We start from the raw sequence: 16,193 nt of genomic DNA, 5'->3' as shown, positions 1-16,193 counted from the left end.
GACTATTTAGCTGCTACCCGGCACTGGAGCACTGCAAACCCTTGGTTGGGGTTGAAAACTGTATTGAGTTTTGTGGTTTGAAACATTAGCGATTTAATCACCCGGGAACACCAGCGGCAAGATGTATTTGTTGCATAACATCAATCTCCCTTTCAGTCATACAGTTCTATTGATCTACCTTAAAAGGCAGGCCTCCTATATATTGGAAAGAACACCAGGCATTTTACGGAATCAGTTACAATTCATACAGTCCTCTATCTATGTTAGCGTAGCTTCCGGATTGCAGCTCCCAAGAAGTTTGAGCTCTGCTTCTCTGCTTCCTGGAATGCAACTTGATGCCGGCATGAGAGAGAAATGTCGGTCGAGGCATGCGAGAGGGCATTAGGACAAGTGAAGAGCATAAACTACCTATTGCATCCACTCGACTGGCTCTGGCCTCCTCCTGCTTGTCCTCGTGCCCTCTCTTCTGCCTTTGGTGGCCACACTTTCAGCCACTACCTCCGGAACACACTCCCTCTATCCCTCCGCCTTGCCCGCCCTCCTTCCCCATCTTCAGGTCACGGCCTGAAGACCTTCCTCTGCCTGTGGTCACCTCCCCCCGGCCCAGCATTCTGCTCCACCACCGTCAAGCAGTCTGGGATGCTATTCTGCGTGAGGGGCGCTGTGTAAATACAAGGTGTTGTTGGTGTAAACAACAGCACGGAATAGTTGGATCGAATGGTCTGTTTCAGTGTTTGGTTAAACCGCGAGCCCTGAAATTCCATCTAGTCTTAGCCCCTAAGACCAGTTTCCCTTAAAACTTAAGATCGCACGGATTTATGGAAATCCGTAAATTCGGGCTGAATGAAGAAGGGGATGACCTTTGGGGTGAGATGTTAAACTGAGCTCCCGTGTGTGCCTATTCTTTTCTGGCTAACAATCTCCCAAATAGCAAATTAGCTATTCGGTCAATGGCTGTGTGTGCGATGTAACTCTGCTAAAAACTGACTGCTTGTCGCTGCATTTGTCTACGACACACAGAGTCACTGCACTTTACCTGTGGAGTGCTCTGAGATGTTTTGACAACCTGAGTGATAAGGCACTACATTAATTGCAAGGGTTATTACTACTAATCCTTTTTAATCCCATTTGTTGACCAGCCGTTACTAACCACTGCTGAACGATGGTGTTATATATAGCCCACCCCTCCCCATCTTGCCTCTTGCTCACTGTTTATTGAAAACTTAGTGAGGTGACACAAATGCTACAGTTCTTGTCGCCCTGTTTGTATGCGAACCTTCTCCAGAAGAATCTACCCCCACCCTTTCCCCCTCCGCCTGTGGGACGCTGCTGTGTACAATTGTCTGCCGTGTTTTGTCTACAAAATACACACATTACAGTATATTATGCGAAGCGCTTTGAGACGTCTCAAAGACATGATAAGGCGCTATATCAAATGCATGGATTATTATTATCTTCTCCACTCCTCCGCCCCCCCCCCCCTCCCCGAAACCCCATGAAAAATCGACCGTTCCCACAATGGTTCCAAAACAGTGATTTTGCCTTAACCCTTGGAGTCTGAAACTGAGTGGCTTTGAAAACCCACAACTTTTTTTCAGGTCTTTTGGCCGAATTTCAAGAGGAATGACGTGTATGGGAGTGCGTTGTTTGTTTGCTCCATCCCCACCCACCCCCTCGACCCCCCCCCACTCACACACACACACACACACACACGAGCCTTCCAATTACTTGGCATCGATGGAAACGTTTGAAGCTGTTTCGTTTCAGCACAAACATCAGTAAATAACTCTGCTGCTTAAGTAGCCTTTATCCATGCAGCTCTTTAAAGGGCTTTCAGTATTGAAGTGACCGTACCTGAGTGCTCTATTTAGACCGTACTCTAAATTGAAGTGGAGGCGAGGGCTTCCTGTTTATTTCATTGCAAAGGTCAGACTAGAGTTTTTCTTTCAATGAAATCATTTTGATTATTTGGTTTGGCCACTTCTCATCAGGCCATTTTTGTGAGTGTTTTACATAAAAATCCTTTCTGCTCCGCTCTCTCCCTACTTCCCTACCTGCTGCCTCCGCTCGGCTGGCTCTGGCCTCCTGCTCGTCTGTCGTCCCTTCCGCTCCACCATCGGCGGCCGAACTTTCAGCCACTATGCCCCGAAGCTTTGGAACTCTCTCCCTTAATCCCACCATCTTGCCTCCTCATTCCTCTCTTTTAGATCTGGACTGAAGAAGCTCCTCTTCGACTGTGCCTACGGTCGTCTCCTCACTCCCCTCGACTCGGTGTTGGGCTCCACCACTATTAAGCCACAAGGGCACTGTGTAAATACAAGTTTTTGTAACTTTGACCAAAGCTGTTTCTGTGCTGTGGGTTACACGGAAACCCGATTGGAGGGGTTCGTGAAGGAATGGCAAGAGAGGAAGTAACGAAACTGGGAAGCAAAGACTCAGGATGTAAGGGGGTGCTGTTACGTGTTTTTTGGCTTGTGACGTACGGATTGTTGTTGTAGCTCTGTTGGTATATAAGCTATGATGTAGTATGTCTCGATGACTGTGATACAAGCTTTTTACAAGCCTCATCTTGGCTCAGATTTCAGATTATAGTGTTATAACAGTAGCGTTACTCCATATGCCTGTTAACAATCCCTCCAGAAAAAAAAAGCAATAGTAAAATTGGTCACTTGAATCCACAACTGTTTTGTGGGACATTGCTGTGCGCAATTAGCTGCCGCATTTCGCCCACAAATATACAGTCAATTCACTTTACAGTATATTCTGTGAAGTGTTTTGAAACGTCTCGAAGACATGAAAAAGCACTATATCAAATGCAAGTATTATTATTACCACCCGAAAGTGATCTGCCAATCAACTAATAAGCGGGTTCCTACTTACTAGGTAAACAGAGGTGTGTGGAGAAAGGAAACTTGCTTAAAGTTTCGCCCCAACTGTTCCTCAACACTTAGTATTAAGAACTATGAGAACTGGCACCGAGTGCCGATAGACAAATTGAAATCTCGCCGAGGCCAAACCTGACAGATCTGAACTGATTCCCATTCTGTAGCTTCGGAGAGAATCTCATTGAGGGAAAGCCTGACAAGTGAGCAGTTCTCACAATCCTGATTCCCTGTCTCTGTACGACAAGTGTGAAACGCGGGTATCACAGACACAAGACAGTACATCTCTGGAGCTTTGTTTGCTGAAAATTGCTTGCCGGGTTTGACAAGATAAGTGACTGAATTATCTTTTCCATTTTTCAGGCCTGAAATGAAGGGTTGCGCTCATCCATTTCACTATGAGATTTAAAGACCTCTGCGAAAGATAAAAGTAGACGCTGGGAACAGCATCCCAGCGTGTAGTTAAAAGTGAGGGGAGGCTCCAGTTTACTTGGGTTACAGGTGTGGTTTCCTGCCCCTCATTCACCTCCCTGAAACCTCGCAAGCTCCAAACAGCAGCAAGCAGTAAAGCATATATTGCATCGGTCATTTATCCCCCTCCTTCCACATCCAGGGGAATGAATTGGAAGATACGAGGGGCGTTAGTCCCATTTGTTGACTCTAACCCCAGAATTGCGGTGTACACCAACTTCAGCCTGGACACTATCCTGAAGGACCGTGCTGAGAATTGGCAAAGGGTACTCTGGCCGTGCTCATCCCTTTTCAAAGACAGTGAGGTCCCAAGGCAGGTCAAGCTTGTGGCACATAGGACTTGTGTGCAAACAGTCACCTCTATTTGCCAAGTGCCCTCACATGAGGACCTGGATTAAGCAGCTGGTGTTGAGTAAGCCTGGTCCATGACATTGGACTTGAATTAAACATCAAGAGCTGGCGCTTAAGGGAGCCCAGGTGCCAGAGCACAGAGTGTCAGGGTTATTGATCTGCCAGATCTGCTGTTGATCTAAAATTGGTTACGCCCTGTTTGTTTGCATGTGCCAGAAGGATCATTGCAACATATCATCAGGTTCAACTGTGTTAGTGCTCTGGATGTACTTTGCATCTCTGGTTCATATCCGTGGTAGTGTTCGCACAGGGTTGTTAGAACATGGGTTACCGTACCACAAGTGACTGTTGCAGCTGAGACGTTAAGGACATTTTAAAGGATGTCAGCCTGGCTCATGTGGTCGCACTCTCCTCTGAAGCAGAAGGTTGCAAGTTCAAGCCCTGCATTGGGGCTTTTGAGCTCACAGGCTAATCTGACGCTCCAATGCATTGCTGGGAGCGCTGCAAAACATTGCAGTAAATGCAAACAGCAATGTCCCTCAAACAGTTGTGGATTGAGTGACCAAATTATTATTATTTATTCATTTGAAGGGATTATTATCTACGGAAAAGTGATCCGCCATCTGACTAACAACCAGGGTTCCTACTTACTGCTAGGCAAACAGAAGCGTGTGGGGTAAGGAAAGTTGCCCAGTATTTCACTTGCCCTGCCCGGGAATCGAACCCATGTCCTTTCGCTTGCGAGGCGAGTGCTCTAACCACTGAGCTACAGGACTCCACGCGAGGATGTGAGGAAAGAGCATTAAAGTTAGGTGAATAGGCCCATTGGAAAAGCTAGTACAATAACATCATAGACTTGTGAGAAAAATGTTCTGCTGTCAGTTGTATGATACATTTGTGGCAATTGGCATCTTGGAATTGCAAATATATTTCACTGGACTAAAAATCCATAATTCACCAGCAATCTCATCACTGCTTACCTGTTGTGGGTTGGATATATATGAAAGGACTGGTAGACCCTGTTTGCCGTTTACATGATAGATGGAGCACCGTGTGGACAATGACATTATGCCCATTTTATTTATACTTGATGAATTGACAGCGAAATTCAGTCAGAACTTAATTCAATTAAATCCCATTTCAATTCAGTGCTGTGGGTTAGTGCCGTCCGTATTCAACTCAACACCCAATCTTTCACAATGCATTTCCAAACATATCAGCAAAAGCCCCACAAGTGTCAAAGGATCGCACAGATGGTGATAAATGACTTCATTTTTTGGTCTGCAATGTAAAACACAGCCAAGGCTTGCTCCTGTAACCGCTCCAAATCTTCTACATTCACTGATTTGCAGTATCTCTTGCATTTATTTTAGATGTTCCCTACAAAATACACTGTCGCTACACTTTTGCAGTATTTAATGATAATCCTTGCATTTGATAAGGTGCTATATCAAATGCAAGGATTATTATTATTAATATAGAGCCTTATCACAAAATTGAGACGTCTCAAAGCGCGTCACAGAATATACTCTAAAGTGAATCAACTCTATATTTTGTGGGTGAAACGTGGCAACCAATTGTGCACAGTAGTGTCCCACAAACAGTCGGGGATTGAGTGACCAAATTATTACTATTATTTTTTCTTGGAAGGCATCGTTATCCCTGGAAAGCGATCTGCCCATCGACTATTTACCGGGTGCCGACTTACTGCTGGGTAAACAGAGGGTGTGGAGTAAGGAAACTTGCCCAAGGTTTCGCAGCATCACCAAAACCAACTTTGTCTAGGTTGTTCTGATGCTGGCCCAAAAGAGAAGGGAGTTTCTTTCTCCCAATGTCCTGGCAAATAATCCGCTGGATGAAATTGGTCACTCGCATTACGGCTGTTTGCAAATTAATTGCTGCGTTCACCTGCAAAATACACAGTCACAACACTTTACAGTCACTCCTGCGAAGCGCTTGGAGACTGTTCGAGAACGTGATGGGGCATCAAATCAAGTGCAAGGTTTATGATAAAGAACCCAAACTAACAGGAAGGCACAATTAGTTAAGTGATAAAATTGATCCTTGCATTTTCATTGCTCAATGGCCTTTCATGTTAGGACGACGTCTCAAAGCCGTCGAGTGTAGTGACTGTGTACTTTGTATGTTGGGAACAAGATTGAATAATGCAGACCTTTTCTGCACATCGACACTGTCCTATATCGATGTTCTGAAAGCAGCGCTGCGGGCGGTCACTGTTGACTGATGAAACAGCACTGACACCCCTGAAATTCTCTATATAATTGAGGGGCAATTGGCAATGGTCTATTGCCATCTAGTGGTTAGAAACAGCACATATCGCTCCAACCACTTGATCACATTCACGAGATTCGATTTGTATTATTTGTTTCAAGGAAATTACCCTCAACGATTAGCCGGCAGTGAATTACTTACCAACTGTTGAGATTTTAATAAAGCAATCCTCCGGCTTCCGTAAAGTTGCAGTAAATCAGTGAAGCCCATTCCTTTAGCTCCTTCCCCGCCCGGTTCCACCCTTTGCTTCCTGCTACATCTTCAACTTCCCATTCACAATACCGTGTGAGAGGTGCGTGCGGATTCAGAAAGCCCTGCTGATCTCATCCTTCCAGAATACCCACCCTACAATCTTCCCAACGCAGCACCAAGCTGTTTACCTGTACGACTCCGGCATCCAGGCCTCAACCTCCACTCCCGCCCCGCAGGCCAGATTGGCCACGACTGATGTAGAAAGTTACAGCTCCATGTTTTGGCATGTCACTGGTTTTATGTCCCCGTGGGCTGTATGTAATATCACAAACATGTAGATCTTCACATGCCTCTACAAGATGTAAATCCAACACAAGAATCACTGCAATGCTTATGACAGAGCAGTAGACTGTGCAAAATGGCAGGATCAAGGAAAGAATGCTTGAAGAAGCAGCGGTAGGAGGGTGGCCGAATGCTCAGTCGACGAGGAGGGTCTTGAGACGTGTTTTGAAGGAGGCGAGGGAGGGAGCGAGGCGAAGGGACTGTGGGATGGAGTTCCAAAGGGTGGGGGCTGCAGCTAAAATAGTCAATAAAATAGAGGCAAAGAAAAGGTTGCGATGAAAGCGAGAGAATGAGTAGAAGACAGAGGTGGTGGAAAAAAGACCCATCAGATCGAGATCCTGCCCAGTGAGTGCGAGTGGTGTTAGAAAGTATAATTAGATTTGATCACTTTTTTAAAAAAAATAAAGAGTATCGCAAGCTGTTTCATAAACTTTATTTTATAAAAGTAACAAAACATTTGACGCAAACCAGATACAAAATCTTCGAGATCAGCCTCCTGCAAGTTGCATTTCAACGAAAGGACCCAACAATCTAGTCGCAAAAGGTACTTCAACACTTGTGTACTTACTCACTTGCCACCATCCTCTGCTCAAACCATACAGGTATATATATATATACGCACAACACGCAGACAACGCAGCTTGTACAGAAACGATGTTTCAGCCCTCGTTGGCTCAGCAACAGTCAATAGTGATACTCGCTTGTGCAAGAATGAGGAGCGACTCTGTGCCTCACTCTCAAGACTCCCGTCAAGAACAAATGGACTTACTAGGAACGAGTGAGTAATAGTGTTTCAGATTTGTCAAACTGCAACCCATTGTCCTGTACAAGTGTACAATGTGGTACGGCAGCTCATATAGAAATAGGGTCACAAGCTGCAAATATATATATATATATATATATTACACACACATATATATATATATATAAGCAAAAAGATGCATGTATTGTCCATTTGCTGCAATAAGTGGTTTCAAACTCTACTGAGTGTATATTTAGGCAGGAATCAAATCAGAATGCCATACAGTGGTGTAGACAACGCAGACACAAGGCCAGTGCTAACAGCAACACCATCCGCAGGTCTATGTCCTTTGCCCTGTTGTAAAGGGCTTTGGGTTTCCAGGCTAATTTGCGATATTTGAAAGCATCCTTGGTAAATAGGGTCCCCAAATTGAAAAATGTGTTTCGTTACAGTAGCAGCCTATCACTATTGCAGAATAAATTCAATACACAGCAGTAAAGACCGTTCAATCAACCCCTCGCTCTTTACCCAGCACAATAGTGTCACTCCTCGTCCAGCAGTATGTAGGAGGTTGACCTGTTAGGGTAATATGTAAGTTATCGACAGTGAATGGAAGATATGTCCAACCGCGATGTCCCCAAACGGGCTCAGCTTTTTCTTTAACAAAGCATTCGTCACCAACACACGGTGTCCAGTAGCACTTACATAACACCCTAAAGATTAACTTATAACCGGTCGTGGCTTCTCTTGTTTTGCTACTTTTAGCTAGAATTGGTCACTTTGTACAACATTAAATAAGGGTTGGCTAAAACTGCAGTCATTTCGTTCCAGTCATTAGTGTACATCGGAAACTATAAACTTAAAAGTACTTTATCAAGCCAGTTCATCACCTGGCTTTTTTTTTGCTCAACAATTCTGTGACTTGGGGCTGCCCAATGGCTCAGTGAAGAAAAAAATGTCCGTGCAAGGTGGCTCCGGACTAGAATAATAATAATAAAACTTGCAGTTGATGTAGCGCCTTATCACGTCTTTGAGACGTCTCAAAGCGCTTCACAGAATACACTGCAAAGTGAATTGACTGTGTATTTTGTGGGCGAAACGCCAAGGGAGGAGATCACGCTTAAGCTAACACATCCTCCCTGGTCTGTAATAGCTTAGCCAATTTCAGCCTTAGGCAATCACTGGGCTACGGAGGTCAAATTTGACCCAGGGTTGAGGTTTCCGTGACTCCCTACTGGATATCGTGCACCCGTGAGTGAGCACCAGGTGAGCGGCTGGGTTTGGCTTACAGTGTAGCCCTGTGGAGTCATATAATAATCCTTGCATCTTGCGCCTTATCGCGGCGATGAGACGACTCAAAGCGCTTCACAGAACATACCATGAAGGGGATTGAATTTATATTTTGTGGGACACAAGCAGTCGTGGATTGAGTGAACCAATTTATATGTAAAAAAAAGTTTGAGAGGGATTATTGCCCCATGAAAGCGATCTGCCAATCGACTAACAACTGCCTACTTACTGCTAGGCAAGAAACTTGCCTCAGGTTTTGCCCCGCCCGGGAATCGAACCCGGGTCCTCTCGCTTGCGAGGCGAGTGCTCTAACCACTGAGCTATGGGACTCCACAACAGCCTGACCAACACTCGTTGTCGAGGCTTTCTTCCGCATGTACCCCCGCTTTGATGAGGTTCCGGAGACCCCCCACTGTCACCAAAAGAGCTGTACTTCAGCGTGAGCCAACGGAGGGGAGGGAGAAGTGGTTTTATTTTTGGGCGGGCGATTCCTGGCAAGCTCCTTGAGGCCTGCTTTGAAAAGCACACGTCAGTCATCTTAGAAACAGAAGGTACTAACACGAGAACAGGTAAATTCCGCATAGTTTAAGTGAATTGAACATTTCTAATTTTTTTTTAAAAAAGTTAAACAGACTAACAGTGGTAATAGATGGTGCTGTTAATATCTTAAGCAGCCCACCCACCCCCCCAAACCCCACCCTCGCCAATGCTGCCATTATTTTTTGTATGGCTTTTAGTAACGGTTTAAGCTCTTTCTGTCTCATGGAAGCACCAAATAATTAAGGCTTCCAGACAAACTAAGTCCTGAGCCTGAGAGATCAGTGCAATTGTTACGAGCTAAGGCAATGCAGACAATTAAAACGGCTGCACATTGACCTTTTTAAACATCACACGGTTCTAATTTATACCAAAAGTGTTGGGAGAATTTACGATTATTCTCCCTCCAATACACACCCGCGCGCACACACACTTGTGGTATAAATAATCTAGAAGCATTTGATACAATTTCTCTCTCCCCCTCCCCGTGAGAAAGATGATCACAAGAATTATGTGGTCGGTCTCTCATATGCTGCGAATAAAATTAATATCAAATACTTCCAACACTCTGCATAAACATCCTGCATAGATAATGAACTGACAAACATGCCGCTAACGAACATACTCCAACATACAATTAAACCAATTCAGAAAACTCTTTGGTCTACAGAAAGGTGATAGTTTGTTTAAACAACTAGGGTAAGGTTAATTGGGATTTGCCGATTCAAGGTTATTTCTCCCCCAACTTACCACAAACGCCAAAGTTTCTTTACTCCAGGCAGCACTCTCAATCCACAACGAACACAATAAAACACACTGTATATCTTCATGTTTCGCAGAGGGCATCTATTTCTTAATCCCACTTCACTTGCTGCGGGTAAAACTGATAGCAATCTGCCCAGGAACTCATCCATTCAATCAGCTGGACGATCTCCCTCCCATTGGGAGCCATGGCCGTTCGGCAAAGTTCAGGAAGCCAAGCAGTAAAACTTCCATGTAAAAGGCGTCCTGGATAAACGATTGTGTAAGATTGCAACGGTCATGTCTCGTGCTCTTCCGTTAGAGGAGTCGATCGATGTTCATCGTCAGGGCAACAAAAGACCGATGCTGTTCTCGACTGCCTGTTGTTCCTGGGAATACTTTCTGCGAGTCACGAGATGCAATGTGGAAAAAGTATTCCATTCTCTGGCAGCACCGTCTGCTCCGGTCTGGAATCTGTCACCAGCAGCAGCACTACAGGTATCAATGTCACTGAGGGATCGGGGATACTCTGAATGGATGGAGCTGGTTCTAAATAGCTTCCTTCCCAATTCCTCTTGCAACGTGATGGTATATTCTGCTACCACGCAGTTCCTTACAGTTTGGCCAAGCTGAGGGCTGGGGGAGAGGGAACCAGGATTATCTGTCGAGCAGTAGATTTGGAATTGAAATCCAGGGTTTGTAGCCATGAATAGCACTGTTAGCACGCACTCCTGGCCACCAATAGAGTTGCTTTCTGGAAGGACAAGTTTGTGCCCTGGGGGGCATTATCATACCTTAACTCATCTCATTTAGAATCACTTGGCCTTTTCTCTTGAATCGAACCCAGGTCCTCTCGCTTGTGAGGCGAGTGCTCTAGCCACTGAGCCACTACAGGACTCCATAGTGATTAAGTCATTTGGAGGGGGAGAGATGGGGTTATGAGGTGCAGAGGGGAAAAGAGAAACCAATGGAGAACAAAATTCTCAAGGTTACTGTTTAGAAGTTTACAAGCTTATTGTTTATCGATGTTCATTGTCAGGGCAACAAAAGGTCAGCACTGTTCTCGACAACCTGTTGTTTCCCGGGAATGCTTTCCGCAACTCATGAGATGCACAGTGGAAAAAGTGGTGGGTGGGGGTCAGTGGGGGGGGGGGGGGGGGGGGAGTGGAGGAGGAACTGAGGGTGTGTTGCTTTGCTTTTAAATGCCCTAAAAGGTAATTGATCCTGTAAACGTACATTGAGGATCAGCAGCTCTACATTCAGTCACACCAGAGGGCAAAAAGCCCCCAAAATCCTGCAGATTTTTTTCAGTGCATTTGTGTTACTGGCAGGGGCAAGCCAGAGCTCAGGTTAGGGTTCAGCTGGAGACTGCTGCAAAAGTCAGTGAAACCGACAGTTTGACCCCACTCGTTGCCATTCTATCAGGATAGCGATGTCAGGGAGAAACAAAGACAGCAGCAGAAAGAGAGAGACAGACAGAGACAGAGAAAGAGACAGAGAAAAAAGGGAACTATTTTACAAAACTCCTCCACAGCCTGATCTCAATCGAATTCACAGTGTCTTGCATGTCAGGTTTAGTCACTTTTAGTACTTGGCTTCGCCTGATGGCAATAATGGTCCGAAGTGTCCCAGGGCCCCACATGGTCTGACATACACCTCGTTTGTTATTGCTGAGTTTGACACTCTAGTCCGTGGCCTAGGAACACAGTTCACTAAAGGGCATAATAATCCTTGCGTTTGATAAAGCGCTTATCACGTCGCGGCATCTCAAAGCGCTTCACAGGATATACTGTAAAGTGAACTGACTATAATTTGTGGGCGAAACATGGCAGCCATATGTAGCCGCTCAACCCAAATGACAGTATCTAGGTTTCTGCATAAGAATTCAGGGTAATCGCTGAACAGGTGGCCATAGAGCTTGAGCCAATGTAGCCAACAACAACACCTGAATCCAAAGACACGGACACAGATGGATTCCACTGAGTTAAACACAGTACCAGCTCAGCTTGGGGTGTGGGGAGGTGGGGAGGGCAGGGGAGACGAGAACTCAGCCAAGCTATTGAGCCATTAGTCTGCCAGTAAAAACAGTGTTGAAACAATATCCATATTACGAGGATGTACTACTTAAAATATTCACTTCTTTTCTTAGAGGTCGAATAATCGACAATTCAAATCAAATGGTTTACGCCATCTGCTTCGGTACATCACCGTTCACGGCGAGATTTCCCCGAGTTTTTTCTACAAGATGTTGAAATGAAGGATGTATTCCAGCAGTTTCTGACGGTTGATCAGAGGTAGAAAGGTGTTGCTTAGTTCCAAAACTGCTTTGTTGTTTCTCTGCACTTCCTTAAAAACCTAGGGCAGATAGAATGATTGACATGTTCATCAAATACTTAACTAATAATAATAATAATCCTTGCATTTGATAAAGCACCTTCTCACGTCTCAAAGCGCTTCACAGAATACATTGTAATGTGGATAAATTGTGGGCGATATAATAATAATACAAGTATTTGATACAGCCAGTCTCACTTCGGACGGGGAAACATCTCAAAGGGCTTGGCATTTTTGCACTGGACTTTTGAGCTGACATTTTTAATGTAGCTCCAATCTTCAAACAATAATAATAATAATAATAATCCTTGCATTTGATATAGCGCTTTTCACGTCAGGAGGACGTCCCAAAGCGCTTCACAGAACACACTGTAAAGTGAGTTGACTGTATATTTGTGGGCGAACGCGGCAGCCAATTGCGCACAGCAATGTCCCACAAACAGTCGTGGATTGAAAATGACCAATTTATTATTATTTTTGGTTTTGGAGGATTATTATTAGGCTCTGTGTGGAGTAAGGAAACTTGCCCGAGGTTTCGCCCTCTGCCTGGAATTGAACTCAGGTCTCTCACTCGCAAAGCGAGTGCTCTAACCACTGAGCTACAGGACTCCACAAAGGGTAGAGGGAGGAGGGGGGAGAGAGAGAGAGAGAGAGAGAGAGAGAGGGAGGGAGGGAGTGTGTTCAGTGATGAGTTTCGGGAGGTAGAGACATAGAGCCCAATGTCCCCAGATTGAAGGAGATGGAGGAGGTGAACTTGGGGAGGTAAGGGCGAGGTGGGACAGGTTTCAACAGTCGGCCTTGAAGAGTGAACGAACACACATCTCGGAGCTCCTGAAACTTTCTTCCCGCCTGACGGCTGTCTCCTCGCGTATAAATACTTAAAATCTTTTCCTTAAACGTCTCCTTTCCCATGAAGGAATGTCTAAAAGAGCTTGACAAACATAGTGAGCAATGATCATCACTCTCCCGAGCTATTGGGAGCCAGTGGATGTGTAGGAGAGAATGTGAAGTTCAGCTCTGGATAAGTTGGAAGTTAAGGAAAAATCTTCTTTGGTGCCACATGCAATGGACTGCTCTTCACATGGGGCAGTGTCTCGGAGTGAGTTTCAATCAGCATTATGCATGACATCAGTTAAATGCCTCAAATAAAAGATTCAAAGAAAATTAATACAAACCCCAAGATCTTTAAGAGTCTTCATTGCGCTTTTTGCAAGGCAGAAGGTTGCACTCTCACCTGTCACAGAGACAAAGAAAAAAAGTTACTCATATCCAGATTAATAGAAAACAAAACGTGTATGTGTGTGTGGGTGCCTTCGTATGGGAGAGGGGAGCAGGGATGATATTCTGGAAGGACGAGATCAAATGGGCTCAGAGTTCCTTGCTCACCAAACCTCTCTTGTGAAAGACATTGAACAGCTAAAAATAACAAAATTGTTTTCCAGGCAGCATGAACCGAAACACATCAGTGCTAAGAAAGGGCAAGATTTGAAAGATGTTAGTAATAATAATAATAATCCTACATCAAACATTTAGCCAATTGCACACAGAAGTATCCCACAAACCGTCGTGGATTGAGTGACCAAAGTATTATTTATTTTTTTGAAGGGAATATTAGCCCCAGAAACGCGATCCTCCAATTGACTAACAAACGGATTCCGACTTACTCCTTGGTAAACAGAGGTAAGAAACCCAGGACCTCTCGCTTGCGAGGCGAGTGCTCTAACCGCTGACCTACAGGACTGGACAATTAACATAAACCAAAACTTGACTTTGTTTGTTGGGACTCACCGAACACCGCAATTTTCTTTTCTGTTCTTGACAACAGATACTTGTGAAATGTGTTCACGTATTCCGTCTCTGTGACAAAAAAAACATTGTAAGCAATCAGAAAAAGGAGTTTAGAGCGCTAGAATTCTGAGAATGACAACTTCTGAAATTGGGCTCCTCATTGTCTGAATACATTTGTAAATTCTACTTACAGATAGAGCGACTGTCATTCAAAGAAAAGAAAGATATCATCAGGGGGCACTCTTCATGAATTATTTTAAACAATTCCTGGGACTATATGATAATGACTTGAAATGTGCCCGGTCAATTCACTTTACAGTAACATTTGAAAAATTTGAAGCAGGAGGGAGTGGATCCAATAGTTATGATTCACATAGGGAACAATGATGTAGATAGGACAGGTAGGGACGAGTTGAGGAGCACGTTCCGGGAATTGGGAGTTAAGCTAAAGAGTAGAACTTCGAAGGTATTAATCTCGGGATTATTACCTGAGCCAGGGGCAAATTGGTACAGGCAAAAAAAATTAAAGAACTGAATACCTGGCTAGAAGAGTGGTGCGGAGGGCAGGGGTTTCACTTTATAGGCCACTGGCACCAGTATTGGGGGAGACAGGAGCTATTCCAAAGGAATGGACTCCACCTAAACAAATGTCCTGGCAACACGAATAAAAAAGAAGGTAGACAGGGCTTTAAACTACTAAGTGGGGTGGGGGGGTAAATTCAATCACATGTAATCCGTCACAATTAAAATTAGGACCGATGAAAGTGGGAGAGCAGATTAACCAGGGAGATGAGCAAAGTGTGTCAAGCGGGGAAAGGAAGCCCAGGGATAGGGTACCGGTGAATAGGACTAATAGCCCGAAGTCAGAATTAAAGGTGCTATATCTGAATGCGCAAAGCATTCAAAACAAGATAGATGAGTTAAATGCACAAATAGAAACAAACGGGTATGATCTAGTAGCCATCACCGAGACATGGTTACAGGGAGATCAAGGGTGGGAGCTAAATATTCCAGGGTACATGGTGTATAGGAAAAGTAGGCAATGTGGTAAACGAGGAGGGGGGTGGCCCTGCTAATAAAGGATGGGATAAAAACAGTAGAGAGGAAAGATTTTAAATCAGAAAAGCAGGAAGTAGAGTCAGTATGGGTAGAGGTACGTAACAACAAGGGGCAGAAAACTCTAGTGGGAGTAGTTTATAGACCCCCGAACAGCAGTCACAGTATCTCTCAAGGTATAAATCAGGAAATTAGCAGAGCATGTAGCAAAGGAAAAACATTAATTGTGGGTGATTTTAATCTGCACATAGATTGGGACAACCAAATTGGGAAAAATATGATAGAGGAAGAGTTTATAGAATGTATTAGGGATAATTATCTAGATCAGTATGCCGAGGAGCCAACCAGGGAACAGGCCATATTAGACCTTGTTTTGTGCAATGAAGCAGGGCTGATCAGCAAACTGGAAATTAAGGCTCCTCTAGGGCAAAGTGATCATAATATGATGGAATTTAGCATTAAGTTAGAGAGAGAAGTAGTTAAGTCCGAAGCAAAGGTTTTAAATTTAAGTAGAGCCAATTTTGCTGGTATGAGAGAGGATTTAGCCAAAATAAACTGGGAAATTAGACTTAAGGATTTGACAGTAGACCAGCAATGGCAGACGTTTAAGGAGATAGTACAAAATTCCCAGCGAGCACGTATTCCTTTGAGGAATAAGAATGCCACGGGAAAGGTGGCCCAACCGTGGCTAACTAGAGCAGTTAGGGAAAGTATAAATTTAAAGGAAGAAGCCTATAAAACAGCTAAGATGAGTAGTAAACCCGAGGATTGGGAGAACTTGAGGGATCAGCAAAGGAGAACCNAAAAAGTGATAAAGAGGGAGAAAATGGAATATGAGGGCAAACTAACGAAGAACATAAAGACAGACTACAAGAGTTTTTATAAATATATAAAGAGGAAGAGGCTGTAAGGTAAATGTGGGTCCGCTACAGGCAGAGACGGGGGGAATTATAGTAGGGGACAAAGACATGGCAGTCATTAAACAAGTACTTTGTTACTGTCTTCACCTTAGAAGACACTGAAAACCTACCAAGAATAGAGGGGAACCAAGAAGACAATGTTAGTGAGCAACTTGGGGGAATTAATATTAGTAAAGAAATGGTTTTAGGTAAATTGTCAAGGTCTTAAAACTGATAAATCTCCTGGACCTGATGGCCTACATCCTAGGGTTTTAA

General features: G+C 44.3%; 1 long non-coding RNA gene across 1 annotated transcript; it reads right to left on the bottom strand.

The window, feature by feature from the left end:
* Positions 1 to 11,737: 11,737 nt before the first annotated feature.
* On the bottom strand, positions 11,738 to 14,101 carry LOC121849489. Its single transcript, XR_006085242.1, has 3 exons — positions 13,963 to 14,101; positions 13,350 to 13,408; positions 11,738 to 12,195 (listed from the first exon to the last, which is right to left on the bottom strand). It is a non-coding gene; the product is annotated as an uncharacterized LOC121849489 (long non-coding RNA).
* Positions 14,102 to 16,193: the final 2,092 nt, after the last annotated feature.

Source organism: Callorhinchus milii, unplaced genomic scaffold (genome assembly GCF_018977255.1).
Source record: "Callorhinchus milii isolate IMCB2004 unplaced genomic scaffold, IMCB_Cmil_1.0 Scaffold7, whole genome shotgun sequence".
Classification (NCBI taxonomy): domain Eukaryota; kingdom Metazoa; phylum Chordata; class Chondrichthyes; order Chimaeriformes; family Callorhinchidae; genus Callorhinchus; species Callorhinchus milii.
This window is presented reverse-complemented; position numbering and strand designations above follow the sequence as displayed.